We start from the raw sequence: 15876 nt of genomic DNA on the forward strand, positions 1-15876 counted from the left end.
TAGTTTATGGGTGTGCACACATTTCTGTGTAATTCAGCAAGAACTGATTTATTACTGGTGCTACAAGATGACTCTGGCCCATCTTCAATTTTGACCAAAATATCTTCAAATAATGTTGGAACAACGCTAATTATAAAATGAAAATTAACTGTTCGTCCTGGATAAAATAGACCTAACTTATCCTCAAAGCAACTACCATGTTCAAATTTATGATCACATAAACAATGTCTTTTCTTATCTTTTTATGTTCTAGAGAGTCATTCATATAGTGTATAACTTTTTGATTTACAAAACGTGGATTTGATGCAATATACGCTGAGTCTTCACTCCATCCACAGTGCACTACGCCATATTTATAACGTGACAGACGTTCAATGTCATTGCTATTAAATAAAATAAAGTATGTCAAATTTTCTCCACTTTCAAATTCTTTATCTAAATTCCCCCTGTTACTACTGTATTGAAAAATACATGACTTAAGGAGTCTTGGGGATGCTATCAGCAATTCGGGGTATGATTGAAATTGTTTGTTAAATATCAAAGTGTCAAATTTGTTAGCAGTAAAATTAATAGTAGAATATTCTGCAATGTATATGCGACTAATTTGAACAGCAAATGGTACCACACAAAATGAAATTTCAACATAATTTTCAAATTGCAGTAATCCACTTGCCTTAATAATAACAGACTTGTCATCAGAAGATTTAATGTATTTCAGAACAGCTGGTCCTTTCAAATACACTTCGATGTTATTAAAATACATTGAATAGGAATTTTTTGCAAGTTTTAAATTGCTGATCTCAATACGCTCTATCAACACCACTGGAGTAACAACAAATCCATAGTCACTTCTTGAATAAAATACTTTTACAGTTTGTAAGTTGTGATTGTTGTGAAATACACAATCAAGGATGGAGATCATCAGGTTTCTTTCAATGTTGATCCAGGGGTCAACTGTTAACACACTAATGTAGAAATCCAGTAGTGTTCCCTTTTTATTTTGTAGTCTATTATTTGAAAACATGCAGTGGTTTAAGTTTATCTCATTTTCCTTATTACCCAATCTATTGTAACACTCTTTTAGCCTAAAACGTACTATTTTCGGTTTGTATTGCATATTTCTGTATTCGCCTGTAAAACTACAGTAGTTTATGCTAATTATAATTTGACCCTCAAAGTCAGAACAGTATAAACTAAATGATTCTGCCTTCAAATCCGTAAAGTTAGTTTTAGACAAGACAATTTTGATATCATACAAAGCGTCAAACAGATAAATTTTAATTGCTACAGCATTTTGATTTGTATTTGCAGTTTGATATATAGTTTTCGATGTATAACTGGTTGGCTCCACTTAGTCTAGTTGTGTTTTCTATTGAGTCATAGTATAGTTTCAAGCAATTTGCTTTTGTGTTGTTTAGTACAGACTTTCCAAGAATATTTAATGCCTGGATTCCGCATTCTGATACATTGCTTCTGGTTCCTTGTGATAATTGCAAATCTGTAATTGAAACAAACCAGGAATTTAGTACAAATAATCCAACATTCTCAAACACACCAAGATATTGCAAAGTGTATCTATCAAACAACCTGGTAAAGTTATTGGCACAGTCTGTCATCTTTAAATTAAACAGAATAATATAGCTGCTGTTTACTACTGCAATACCAGCTGGTGAGGTACAGTGAATAGTAGATGTTACAATTCCATCAATTTTTGTTCCAGTAATTGTAAGTCTTTCAACATCTTGGATAACAACATCACTGTTTAAGTAATGTTCTCCTGGTAGTAGGTGTAGATGAGTATCAGTGGTAAAATATTTTTCAGATTGTTCAACATAGTGTTGAAGAAGGTAAACGTCATTACCTTCTTCAACACTATGTTGGAATTGCTGTTCATCATCAGCATAATAATCAACATCAGGTGTCACATAGTAAACCTCATAGGTGACTACATGAAACAGTGATACTAGAACTAATACTGTCCCAGTTACTCTGCAAAATCGATAGCAGAAAAACATGAAGGTATCCATTCCAAGCTAGAGTTGAGTGTAAACAGCTATACACTAAGTTGTTTCTTTTATACTATCTACGTACACAGGTGTTTGTGCTGTGTTTTACTGTTTATTATTTATTACTCTTTTTAGTTTGCAGTACAAGATTCCATAGTGAAAAATAACTACGTAGTCATGTATAATAACATGTATAGTTTGTGTACACACCAAACAGCTAGCTAATTTGTCAGGCAAAGTTACACTTGAGTCACAGCAATTTCAATATCATTGTACTGTTTCTCTTTATTGGTCAAAAATATCAACACTGTTGTATTGTCTAAACATGAACTCTCATTGGAGTTCTCCAAATAAGCACCTTATGGAAATGCGGTATGATACTTTCAAATTTATTATGTTGATGACAACTTTGTGCTATATACATCACAACTTAAAAATACGGTAGATTATATGGAATGCATTAATACGGTTTACTATATGAAATTCTACATTATTACAGCAGATCCATATCCAGAGTGTTTGATAGGTTTTGATATTTTGAAAAGGTCCACAATTCACTTGTGCACCACACTCAATAGAAAGATTGAATATATTCTAATAGAGCAGTCAAATACACTAATATAACAGTCAGCTAATCTTAAGTTCTATACACTTTTACAGCAATTCAACAAAAGGTGTTGAAATATATATCACTGAACTGCAATATTTTGGCATGTATTTTTGAAGAAGCATGCCCCTAGACCCTTTAGCTTTCATTTGCTTGCTGTGGATACCTATTTCAAGAAAACTCCACTATTCTCTGAAAAAATACTCTACTGAAAATCCTAATGGGAAATAATGGAAATGACATTTAATTTGTTGCAGCTGTGGTAACTAGCAAACTTTGGTGGTAGCTAATGAGCTATTCCAAAATACTACAAGAAATGTTCCTGATGGTCCAATTTTATTTGGATTATTAATGAATATTATCACTTGAGATCCTTAAAAAAAATCAGGATGTTAGTGATTGCTCTATTAGAATAATTATTGGCATGCACGTGAGGTAAAAACGTACTGACTAGTTCTACTTCATGCATACCATAGCCAGGGCAAGGCATAGCAACAAAATTTTAAGTAAAGAGGCCTAGGATAGGAGGGTAGCTACTAATTAGAATTTAGAAGTAGTTCATACAAATTGTGCAGTATGCAAAGCACACAGCATGTGAAACATTGTATGGGGTCTGGAGGCATGCCTTTTGAATTAGTCTGAAATGGAATTTGTGAGTGAATTTCATTTTAGTGCATGACTGTCTTGATGACTGCGCCATAGGAGTATCTTGACCTTTAAAGGTAGAGGGGCTAAGCCTCTCTAAAATAGAAGTAGAGTGTACAGCTTCTGAATTTTCTTAACTTTATTTTTAAAAATGTGGCCAAATGACTTGTCAATTATAGTTAAAGGGAAAGCAGCAAGACTGAATGCAGAGCATAAGTCAATGCAACCTTCAATCATATTACTTAACACCACTTTCATTCTTTCTTGGCTGCACCAGATATCAGATATTTTAGTTGCAGTTATTATATACAATTACTTGTGGATGTGCTCTTCTTTACAGTGAAGAAATTTTGTACAGATGCACATATGTGTTTGTACTGTTTTACTGTTTATTATTACTCCTTTTTAGTTTGCAGTACACAATATCATAGTGAAAAATAACTATGTATAGCTATGTATAATAACATGTATAGTTTGTGCACACACCTACTCCTACTACATAAAGCAGCAAGCTAAGATGACTAGACTACTAAACTTATACTTGCCAGTAATTTTTCCTGCATTGCTCAAAGTAACACAATTCACAAGAAGAAGCAAAACTTTGTAATCTCCTATCAAGCATGTATGGTTTGGTGTTGATTTCTAGCATCATACATACAAGTACAAAGTGTTGAAAACAAAATTATCAGCTTGTGTCACATATACAAACAATGGGTTTAACAATAGGTTTATAGATATTTGCAGACTTGTAAGCGGTCACCCACTGAGGGAAGCAATTGTAGTAATTTGTCCTGGATTAATCCCTGTTGGTGACGTATATACAGTATATATCCAGTGTTCTCTTGCTTTGTGCTTCTGATACTATAGGACCTATGTATTAATATTCCACTGTGGACTCTCCAGCAAAAAGTCTCTGCTTGCAAATCCTATGGGATGTTGTGTATAAATGATTTACATCATTAAAGAAGGTTTATATATTGACTATTACACTAACTTGTTTGCACACATTATGTAACATGCAATCTGTGAGTCAAAAAAGTCTGTGAAACTACAGAACTGGCTAGTAAAGCTATTTATAAAATCCTGCACTCAATTTCACTGTAGCAAAAAAGAATAAAGCGCAATCTGTGACCAGTAGGATCAAATTGCATAAGGACACATCCTACATGTATGCTTACAATGGCATATTTGGTTATATCATGAAGTTTATTCACTGCTCAAGTTTTTACATCACAATGTAGCAATTATTCTTTATTAATTTTATGATAATAATGACTACATATTAACTACTCATGCTTAATTACATATTATATTCTGGTAATGGAACATTTTAACAGTTTTAAATATTCTGCTGTCCCAAATGCATAATTCCAACTGTTCAATTTTATTGCTGTTATATTAATTATCTTTACCTATCAAAGGTTCTCTAAACTCTTTATAATTGTAGGTGACATCTGGAACAAGTGGGATATTTAAACGCACATTAGCAACAGTGGCTGATTTTTTGAAATATTTCAATATCTTTTCTGTTATTGTAGTGAGTATGAAATTCAATTGAGTGTAGCATTTTCTGCCAAGAGTTGTACTCTTCAAAACAATAATGAATAGCTGTAGTGTGGATAATGAGATCAGTATTGTAATGGCAATTCTGTTGGAATCAGAATACAGCGTCAGAACAAACAGTGCATGCAGATTCAGCAACAAAAATAATTCTTGCACATTTTGTGTCTTGTTTTTAAGTGGACATAATGTTCCTTGAATGCACGCAACCATTCCTATTAACAATGCACTTATCATCAAGTTGGTTTTCCTCTCTAAAGCTGTTAGACTAAAGAACACTGCCCTCAATACTAGCTGTAGACCAGTCCAGTAATAAAACGTATCTTTATATGGGCCATGATAAGCATCCAATAATGGTTTGAAGTGACTGACAAGTTTGAAACATGATAAAGGTCTGGTAAATAACAAGACACTGTTGAAAAGTGCAAGCACCATGAATAGCAATAAACACACACAAAAAAGAACCAAAAATTTTGCTCCAAAAACGGGAATGTTTGTGTCCACTCCCCAGACCAGTGTAGAGTGTCCAGATGGCAGTTGCGTGATTTTCGGATACAAGAATAAAGTGTTTGATACAGTACGTAATACTTTGGTATAAGATAATAGGAACAATGTGGCTAGCACAGGTAAAGCTTTATTAGCTGTCAGCCTTAGTACTCTAGTGGAGTGTCGGCTCGCAAAAATGAATATTATAGCTATGACAATGAGGTACAAAGGAAATACTAACTGTAACCACATTTTAGCATAGTCATCCATACCATTGTAAAAACATGTTGTAATACCTAAATCAAGATTTGCTAGAGAAATGTAAGTGCACTCATATCTCTTGTGATCTGGAAGAAAAATGGGAGTATTTATGCTGATTATATTGACGTATAACAAAATGGCATTGATATCTCCACCCGTAACAGTGAGGTTTAAAGTAAAGAGTAGCAAGACTAACAGGATACCAGCTATTCCAATTGGTATGATAATCAACAGGTATACATTGGAACAATGTTGACACTCTGATGAGCCAAACACAACACTGAGACCATGTTGACATTGTCCACATAACACACCAGTCCTTTTAAACTGACACTGTGAGTTAGGATTGAAGAGATTAAGATGAGAAGCATAAGGTAAGCAATAGTCAAAGGGGCATTGCATTGATACATTATAATTGTGTGAATTATTTACAGTAAGTCCACTAATCCAGCTGTTGGCATGACGCATAACAGTTTGATCATTGATATCACAAGTGGTAACAGTGGAGCGTAAAATGGGATCGCATTGACAAAATTTATCCTTAAGTATAAAACCCAATGGACAAGCAGATAGTTTAATATAGTACATTTCTATCATTACTAAGTCAAGAGAAACAGAGTATCCTAGTTTGTACATGGGGACAGCCTTCAAATAGAGATCACATTCTTGACTAGTTTTGTGCAGTATTGTATACTTTACTATAGTACATTTGTTTCTGTGTAATTCAGTGAGAACTGATTTGTTGCGGCTGCTACAAGCTGACTCTGGTCCATCTTCAATCTTGATTAGTAAATCCTCAAATAAAAATGGGACTATTGTAATAAGAAAATAAAAGTCAATCATTTGACCAGGATAGAATGGCCCTAGTTCATCTCGATAGCAGTCTTGATGAGAGTCTTTGTTGTCACATAAACAAATATCTTTCACTATTTTCTGATTTTCCAAGGAATCATTCACATACGTTATAACTTTTTGATTTACAAAACGAGGATTGGATTTTATAAAGGCTGCATACTGGTTCCAACCACAATGCAGGATGCTGTACTTGTTCAATTCAATATACTCAATATTGTTGCTTTTAAATAAGATTAGATAGTTTAGATGTTTTCCCATTAAAAACTCATTGTCTAAGTTTCCTCTGTTGCTGGTATACTGGAAAACACATGGCTTAAGCATCATGGATGTTAGCATAGATGTAGTGTCACTATCTGACATATCCGTGTGTACTACTGTAATGTTGTTAGCAGTGAAGTTTATAGTGGAATATTCTGTAATGTGGATTTCACTTGCTACAATTGCATAAGTCGCTACACACTGCAAAAACTCAATATAATTCGAAAACTGCAGATAATCACCTGTCAACATGAACAATATTGCACATGTATCTACGTTGTCACTATGACAGTAAACATCACTGAAGATAGTTGGCCCTTTCAAATATAGCTCAACCTGATCTAAGAAAATTGCAGTGGATTCTTCTATATACAAGTTAGTAATGTTGGTTTTCTTTAATACTACCTTTGGAATAGGAATTCCGATAGTTTTATTAGTTGAGTATCTCACTGACATAATCTGCAAGTTGTGAATGTTTTCAAATATACACTCAACAAAAGTAATAATCTGGTTTGTCCAAAGGCTAAGCCAGGTAGTTGGTGTGAAAAAGTTAGAGAAATATCCATTAATTTTCCTTGTTCTTTAGATGCGATATTTGTAAAATGACATTTGTTAAACTTTACCTCACTGGAAATATTACTAAATCGATTAATGCAACTGTCATAACTTAGCCACACCATTCCATCAATTATTTTATCAGTATTCATCATTGCAAAACTGCAGTTGTGGACAATAATCAAACTACGACCAAGGTAGCCATCACATATCATTGCAAGTGCTTGGATATTGCTGAAACTGCTATTGATCAAGAATACAGTTACATTGAATAAAGCATTGAACAGATATATTGTTATTTGATAAGAATCATATTTATCAAACTGGTTATTCTCAATATGCAGCTTATTGGTCAAGTCACTTATATTATCAAGGTCATCATATATTATTTCTAGGCAATTTACTTTAATGTTGCTCAGTGTAGATTCTCCAAGAAGATTTAAAGCCCAAATACTACAAGCTGGTGACATTTTGTGGTCCTGTACATGTGTCAGGTGCATATTTGTAACTGAGACAAACCATGAATTTAACACAAACAAGCTGACCATCTCATCAGATCCTAGTGCATCTGTCAGCCATCTATCCAAATCACTACTACACCCTATCATTCTTATGTTAGCCAGGAGAACATAGCTACAGTTAACTACTGCAATCCCAGCCAGTGAAGTACAATTGATTATGGAATCAATAACTCCATTGGTATTGGTCCCAATAATGGAGACATTGTAAACGTCTTGGATAATGATGTCACTATTCAAATTATGTTTTCCAGGCAACAGATACAATTGTGTGTTAGAAGTGAAGTACTCATCCACATTATCCACAAAATGTTGGAGAATGTAAACACTGTTATTGTCCAAGGTAGAGTAGTTATCATTTTTATCATCATTAGGAGTCACATAGTAGATGGTGCCAGTTGTTGAGTGTAGCAGCAACAGCAATAGTGTGATGGCTGCAATAAAATAAATCACTCTGCAAAACTTAAAGCAGATAACTGAGTCTATCTGCATGTTGCAAACATGTTGTCCAAACTAGCGAAATCTAACATTTGAGTTATTATATATACATGTACTATTGCTGTGTATATGTATTTCAGTGTAATCATTTGCACTATATTGTTCTATTGGTCAGTAAAGCACAGTTTGTTACATAATACTGCATTGTGAAAGAATAACAAAGAACATAATACTTCTCTAACAAACATTATTCAGACTTTTCACTTTGTGACCACAAGGATGTTTATTCACTGTCACTTTTGTGCTTCAGGGTTGGATTTGTTGTGCTAGAGTTTTTATTGCCAGTTGCAAAATACAGTAAAGATAGTAGAGGTGTTATAAAATAACTCATCAATAAAGGTTATGGGGAAAGGCTAAGTTTCTAGGAATCAACAAGATATGAAGATCAGTGCTTAAATCAAAATACATGTATCCTAAAAGGAAACTGCATATTAATACTGCATAAAGATAATGCACAATTTAAGGTTTGAGCTGGAATTGAACCTTCTCTTTTTATTATGTGCACATAGTGCTGGAATCATTACTGTCCCAGAGGATGATGACATATACACTCTGATGTTATTTTCAATATGTATACACTATTAATGTTTGCCCATCCACCAACTTTTCTACTAAACACAAATGGATGACATGATAGACCGATAGCATATATCTTTGTAGTTGAATGCAGTGACTAATTCATTATACAATACCTTCAGTTACATGTATAATTTCTTAATGATAACTCTGTAAAACATTTAATTAGAAAATGACTAGTTGCAAATGAATTTAAAATACTTTGCAAACAACAATCAAGTTCATATTTCCCACAGAACAGAGTAAACTTATCCAAAATTGGATGAGAAAATATATAGCCATTAATTTACATATACGTAGCTCAGATCATACCAAAATCAGATGACAAAAACCATCTAATTTTAGAACCTGTTCATTTTGGTCACTATAAGAGAAAATGAGAGTACAGATAGTTTCAAAAATGAATGAAAATATTGTAGGTCCACTATAAACTTCCAGGTTTTAGAAGTACATATATACGTATATGGATTTATGGTCGTACAAATACAATGTGAGCCATATAACCTATAGTTTCAGGAAACATTTTTCACCGTAGAAAACAGAAGGAAAAATATTTTATTATGCAGGTCAATACATAAAAGGTATAGAAGTTCTGGCTATTGGTATGGTATAGGATGTTTGGCACAATGGTGAGCTAGACAGCTAGCAGTACTAGTGCACAGATCAAGTGGTTCAATTTATGCTCACATAATTGGCTACTCTTGTTTCTAATTGTATATAGTTTAGAAGAGTTTAAGAGTTAAATGAAATAATTTTGAATGAAGAGCTGGCTATTTCACTGGAGGAACTTCAGAGAGACCTAGAAGTAAGATGTCACACAAACATTGTAACTCATAACATCATTCAAATGCTTTGCAACATCTCAATTTGGGTATCTGATAGAGTATTTCATATTTCAGCCACACGCAATTGCACTTCTACAAGCTAACATATGTAGCATATGGGAAAAAGTATAGAGGAGGCATTCAGCACTCCAGGCACCCCCTAAATATGCCTTGTACAGCTGTAGCAATGTATGTTCTATCACACTTTTACACATGTGAGCAAGTTTTTGAATATTTCAATTCTGCTTGAAGCATTATGTAGTATTGTAGCTACCAATCCTGAGATAAAGCAGTAAGTATCCCTGGGATAAGCCTTGGATATAATGTCTCTGCAGAGAATCATGGTCAAGTATATAGCAGAAATGTGACTAATATGATCTTGCTATTTGTGAAAGGTTCTTCCACAAGGACAGTCGAGTTGCACAAGATTGTATGAATCAATGCTATCCCACTAGGGACCTATGAGAAGGCTTAACACCTGTGAATACAGTGAGTCAGAAATATGTAACCAATTGCAAAATGTGAAGAATGCAGAAAATGATGTACAGTATGTGTAACATGCTGTTGTAGTGTCAGTTAGACCTTGAGGACACACATGTACATACACACTATATTTTATAATCATAAATGTTCACATACTGTTGGTTAGCATAGGCAGATCTCAGGGGAGTCCTAAGGATGCTTTATCCCCCACTCTCTGGCCCCTCTCTTGTCCCCCTTGGACTAACATGGGAACTGGATTCATCCATTCACACTGTGTTCAGAAGTACAGAAAGCCAACAGTCAAATAGAAGATGACAGTTTTCAATACAGTTATAAACTGTACACTGTGAAGAAAATGAGACAATAAGTTTGAATTTTGGTACTAAAGATTGAGATGCTCTAATAGAGCAGTACTCTAATAGAATAATCACAATTCTAATGAAAAATTTTTTTATTACAATACTACCTTATGTCTAGTATACTTTACCATCAAACAGGCTTAGCTAACCAATTTTATATGCTTTGCAAAGGATGCATCATGATCTTGTTAGCTAAATAGCTAGCTATAAAATGTTTCCAAATTCAAACCTATAGCTCTATATAGACCTAATTTTTTTTCTCAAGATATCCAACTAGAGTCGAGGTTGTTATTATTATACAGTGCACAATAGCACTGTTGAGGTTTCAGTATCCACTGCTATAGTGCTGCATAGCTTTATACATCATACTATTTACTGTGTACAGTGAAACCTGTGGCCTCAGAGTCATCCAATATAGTGTACTGAATATCAAAGTTTCCCAATTTTTCATTTTTCAGGTCAGTTTGCATGCTAAGGGGTACTTTGTGACAATCAGTGTCCAACTTACACACGTTTCCTCACCTTCAACTATCAGATTCTCTCATCTGTATGGTTTTCTTAGGTAATTGGTAGAACAGTAAACTCAAGCTCTTTATGTAGCTATAGACAATAATACACAACATAGGCGGCGGAAAGGGGGGGGGGGCTAGGGGGCTAAAGCCCCCCTTCGGTCTGCTGAGGGGGGCTTAGCCCCCCCTCAGAATGATATCACACCGAAATTATCTTTCTTGAAGACCGTGATAAAGATCGAGATACTCTAATAGAGCAGTCACTCTAATAAAGTAGTCAGTGTGTAGCGAGCTATGTAAGGATTTTAATGTAGTTTATCAGCTAGAAATGGTAGCTGGTGAGGTGGAAAACTCTTGTCAGTTGGTTGTGACCTTTTTTTTTTTTTTTTTTTTTTTGGTCTCACCTTACCAAACTATAGAAATAAGTCTGGGTCAGCCCAGCGGAGCCCCCCCCTCATATCAACTACTTCCTCCACCGCTGATACACAATACACACTTCACAACACTTTAGTTGACAAACACTTCACACATTGAACAAGCAAGGCAGCACTCATCTTCGTATGTCATCATACTATGCATAAACCAACAAAAAGGCTCAGCACAAAATTGGCTTGATATGAAATTTTCATCAATTTCTAATGCAAAACAATCCTGCTATCTATGTAGATCATGCATGCATGGTGTATAGTGGCTATACATGAATTTTATGATTCTAATACTCACTCCTGCTAAACAGATAAATATATAGCTATTATTCTCTAATTCCTTCAGTAACTGGTTATGTCGCATCTTTCAGTTAGGCTCCACAATTTTGTAGTAACAAACGGTGTTATATTTAAAAAAATGGTCTGAAACACCTGCAAAAATACCCAGCCCCTATGTTGCATGCATGCTTTGCAATGTGCACTTCAACACTGAGATAACAGCAATATGTGTTTACCATGCAGGTATAGCAATACGTAGCTGCATGCATTATTCATTTTAATCATGTAGCTGTTATATAGTAGTATTGAAGTGGCCCATTTAGTTCAACTAAGATCATATTACAATTAACTATGATATAAGTGGGTGTAACCTTTAAATTTGTTTATGATGTTAACTTGCAAAGAGCAAACTGCAGGCAAAAACAGAAGATGTGTCACATGCTATTTTAAGTATCTTTAATGAGGCCCTAGGTAAGCTAAATTTAAGGACCCCCTCAAGCAACCATGCTATGTGTTAATTCGAGTGTTTATTAAGCAGTGACATCGCTGGGTAGAATCCTACTTATGTGTATAGCTAGTACTGGTAACTGGTTAAAAGCTTTTCATACGTTACTGTGGTCTGCAAATGTCTACCATAACTAGGCACCAGCCTATTATGCTCAAAATTATGCTGGCATAATAGGCTGGTGCCTAACCATAACACACAGTATATGGCTGCATAAAAAGAAGTGTGAATGAATTTGGCTACTGTATACGAAGAGCAATATTGGTACAAAGGTCAGTTCTGTGAGATGGCCCATACCCATGCAGATACCCCTTCAGTGCACACCAGAAATGTTACCAAGAATGCATATAGCTCAAATTGTAAGTGGTGGTTCAGGTTAGAGTATATGTGTGACTCCAGGATTTTTTTCATAGCATGGTAGCTACATAGTTAGAAATTGGCTACATACCTTGTAGTGAGTAGCACACTAGTATGCAAAACATTCCAATCTTGAAGAGTCTGTGGGTATACTACAACAGATAAAAGTCACTTTATATGCTCTACAGCTCTATTTAGGGGTAATTGCTCTATTAGGGTATAACTGGATCTTGATTATACACAGTGTTGGAAACTTCCTCTCCCTGGAGCCTTCCCCTGCACAGACAGTTATTCTGAGCTGATGCCTGTTTCAATTTTTGCTTTGTAGCTACCATGCATGTTTGTCTGAGAACAAACATGCAAGAACGGACTAAAACAAATAGATTTAAGCAAGGACTTTTGAATGAAATGGCACGGTGCCTCAATCTCTGTTTCACAGAGTAATGCAGAAACTCCAAAGAATGGACGATCAACCCAGACTGGTTTTAATTTTATAATTTTAGTTTATATTAGCGCTGGTGTTTGTTTCCTTTGCCATGCCCACAGCTGACCTAGTCTCGCGTGGCCAGACCGCTTTTTCTCCGCCACGGCGCTTATCGATAAGCGCCGTAGCGGAGAAAAAGCGGTCTGGCCACGCGAGACTACAGCTGACCGAGGATCCATATAACTACTTGTACTTAATTTTGTTCATGATAATCATGATGGTGTTTAATAATAGCTATCTAGCTAGCTTGCTCAGTCAGCACTTTATTACTATATTATTAAAGCTCACACTTAATCACAAGTACCGCTCTTTGATGTGTATACTGCACGATATTTCATACCTAACCGCAATAGTTATAGCAACCCGACGGTAGTTGAGACAAGTAACATGGATCAAGAAGCTGATACCAAGCCTCCAAACAACTTATTGACGTTTCCTCCTGAGTTATTAGTTTATATATTCTCTTTTGTAACGAGTGCACGTGACAGACTGAACTTGAGGTGTGTTTCGCGGATGTGCAGCAGCATTTATGATAGCGAAGCACCATCCCTATGGAGGGAGTTTGTCTAGCCACATCTTGATGTTCACGAGAATCATGCAACAAAGAGCCTATTAGAGCGCTGTGGAGGGCACATTAATCGGCTAACTTTAGCTGGTCACATGACACCCTTTGAACTAGTAATAATGCTTCGTCACTGCGTACAAACTGTGCACCTTAGATTGTTGGCAAGTACCAGACTGCATCCTGATCAATTGGGAAAGGTTGTAGAACATATGAAGTTTGCAGCATCTGGATATTCTGTGGACAGTCAAGGATCATGATATTCTGTGGACAGGTGGCCGTGATATTGCATCCCTGATTAGGGTTAGTTCAAGTTTAAAAGAGCTCACCATCAGGACATCGTCACACCAACAATGTATACATACCGTTTGTGAAGTATCACCATCAGCTTGGTTAAGAGAGTGGGAATACCAAGATTTTCTGCCACAAAAGTTGAATATTGTTACAAATGTTGGCATATTTGTAAAGGAGGCAATAGAGCAGTGGTTGAATTTTAATCCTACTTCACCAGATGATCATGATCACACTAGTTGTCTTAAGTTCTACACTAGTTGCAAAGGTCTTATGGATTGTCCCCTAGCATTGCCGATGTTTCAGTTGGAGTTTGGCAAGTCATGTACTCTACCATTAGTAAAATCTAGCAATTATGGCTTTTTAGCATTGGACCAAGATCTTTTGTCTTTGTCAAGTTGTACATATAATGGAAATGTACTACACAAGGCAACGATGGTTAAGCTCTATGATGCTACCATAGACAGTAATTTGAACAGTAATGTTACTGATCTCAGCTTTGTAACTCATTTTGATGCTTCATATTGCCAGTCCCTTTATTCTGATCATTTGGAGCTAGTAGGCATTATGTGTCCAAATTTGAAGGAGCTGAATTTGTATAGCAATTAACTCCAAATGTTTGAAGAGCTTACAAGGGTTACGTGTGTTAGTTAGTTATTGTAGTAATCTACAAAGACTAAATCTGTTGGGTATACCAGTGATAGCGGTGGAGAATCGTGTTCAGTTATGGAAAATATTGACAGGTCTGAGACTGACCTATCTGGTCATTGAAGCATGTGTTTTACCTTGCAAAGAAGACTTTCAAACTGCACAGGGAATTATTGCTGTGTATCAAAAATTTTCAGGTCTAAGAGCATTGGAGCTATTTCATGCTGACGAATGGTCTTGTATTGAATATGATGATGTTTTTGAAGGAGAACTATTGCTACCATTCTTCCCATCACTTGTACGTCTCATAGTAACCAGTAATCATTACAGCCAATCTGCTTTAAGAGAACTAATTATTAGCTGCAAGACACTGAAGTGTATTCAAATAACAACTGTTTATCTCTTTTCCATGCATATAACTGCAATTTAGAAGAGTTGTGCATCGAATCATCAAAAACTTACATTACGGATCTATTCATGAGCTCAGTTTCAGCCCATAGTGGACTGGTACATGTGGTACTCTGTGTGAAGTCAGTGACTGGTGAAGGCGTTGCTACTCTGATAGCAAATTCCCAAAAGTTGACAGTTTTCCATGTGTATACAGGTTATGTGCCATATGTAGGTACCACATTTAGCTTGAAACTATTTGAAGTGACATTGAAGAAAAAGTTTTCTGAAAGAAAGCTGTTTTGCTGTGGAAGTTATGATATGCAAATAGTAGAGAAATGCTTCAACTGGCATCTAGATGACCTATCATTAGAATACAACACGTGTCTTACCTCACTGTGGAGCTCATGTTCATGTAATCCTTTCTAGTAACTTTTTAATGTCAAATATTTCTGTGAAGCTACAGTCAGCTATATATTTCAACTATACTATGACCTTAAAAGTCAAAGCAATACAAGGGAACTGCATTTGCTTGTATGACAACAAAGCTGGTTTTCTGCAAAGTTATTTATAAATTATATAAGGCATCAAATAATTGGACTGTTATTGCATCGATGTATTTACTAGTTGCAATATCATGTTGGTAATTCTCAATGTACAGTTCATTTTATGTACCAGTCACATTGTCCTGTAGGTCATTGTAGTATAGCTCCAAGGAATTTGTTTTTGGGTTGTTATAGTACAGCTGACCCTCAGTTATCCGACCCTCATTTATCCGTACTCTCGTTTATCCAAACTTGGAAATGACTGTTCTATTAGAGCATTTTGAGTATAAGTGTATGTTCTATTAGAGTATTTCAACAAAGCTTTGTATATAAATGTATGGGCTTCAGTTATCCGAACAATTCACTTATCTAAACACTTCTATATCATTTCCT

The sequence above is a fragment of the Dysidea avara genome, chromosome 1 (assembly GCF_963678975.1).
Source record: "Dysidea avara chromosome 1, odDysAvar1.4, whole genome shotgun sequence".
NCBI lineage: Eukaryota > Metazoa > Porifera > Demospongiae > Dictyoceratida > Dysideidae > Dysidea > Dysidea avara.